The sequence below is a fragment of the Nannospalax galili genome, unplaced genomic scaffold (assembly GCF_000622305.1).
Source record: "Nannospalax galili isolate Female #2095 unplaced genomic scaffold, S.galili_v1.0 scaffold202, whole genome shotgun sequence".
Classification (NCBI taxonomy): domain Eukaryota; kingdom Metazoa; phylum Chordata; class Mammalia; order Rodentia; family Spalacidae; genus Nannospalax; species Nannospalax galili.
In genome coordinates, this window is record NW_008349000.1 from 2,342,853 (window position 1) to 2,344,004 (window position 1,152).

A 1,152-nucleotide genomic window follows, 5' to 3' on the forward strand; every position below is an offset into this window, starting at 1 on the left:
TTCATTATAAAAATATTGTAATCAACAAGTAAATTTGGGATTCTGTGTAGCATGCATCATTTTAAAAGAACAACTGATTTGAGGTCATCCCAGGCAGAAAATAAGACTCCATCCATATAAAATGAAAATAAATATAATAACTGAAATTATGACTAATATGTATTGTCTAACAGTAAAACAGAATCCATCATATCATGTAGTAGTAAAGACATTAATATGTACCTAAAACATCATATAATGTTGAAAGTATTTATTTTAATATTTGTTCCACAGATAGAGAAAGTGTTGATGTTTAGCTATCTCTTCAGCAACAGTTTACATGCAGTTAGGGATATGATATGAACCTTAAGTATTGTCTTTTACAAAGTTAAAGAACAGATGTTTTGAGATTTTCAAGTTGATTTGAGATCAAGATGCTACTGAGGATTTGAGTTTGTAAGGAAAATATGAAAAATTATCTCACATAGTAAAAGATACAAACACTTGGCTACATAAGATCAATCACTGAGAAGTAATGCATTGCTACGTCCAAGTGCTCGCTTCGGCTGCACATATACTAAAATTGGAATGATGCATAAAAGACTAGCAAGGCCTCTGGGATGATACGCAAATTCATGAAGCAGTCCATATTTAAAATAAAAATAAATAAATAAATAAATAAATAAATAAATAAATAGATAAATAATAGGTGTTTAAAGAAAATGTTAAAGAAAATAAGAATTAGGCAATAAAGCTTTCGCATCTTTTTTTAAAAATATTTTATTATTTTTATTTTATGTGTATGAGTGTATCGCCTGCATGTATGGGAGTACACTGGTATCTTATCATGCAATGCCGTGGAGGTCAGAAGAGGGCTTCAGGTTTCCTGGGAACTGGAGTTAAGGACAGTTTGTAGCCACCATGTAGGTGTTGGGAATTGAACCTGGGTTGTCTGCAAGAGCAGTCAGTGCTCTTAACCGCTGAGCCATCTCTCCAGTCCCAGCTTTCACTTCTTAAAATGCACAAGATTTGAGGTGGGTATAGTGGAGCATAATCCCAGAAGTCTGGCAGCTGAAACAGGAAAAACCTGAGTAAATCTGGGGCCAGACTGGGTTTATATAGTGAGATTCTGTCTATAAACTAGTAAAAACAAACAAACAAATAAAGCGGGAT

The 1,152-nt window shown here is 33.2% G+C and overlaps 1 non-coding gene across 1 annotated transcript; it reads left to right on the top strand.

The window, feature by feature from the left end:
- Positions 1 to 532: 532 nt before the first annotated feature.
- Positions 533 to 634, top strand: LOC115072551. Its single transcript, XR_003851597.1, has one exon. It is a non-coding gene; the product is annotated as a U6 spliceosomal RNA (small nuclear RNA).
- The last annotated feature ends 518 nt before the right edge of the window (positions 635 to 1,152 follow it).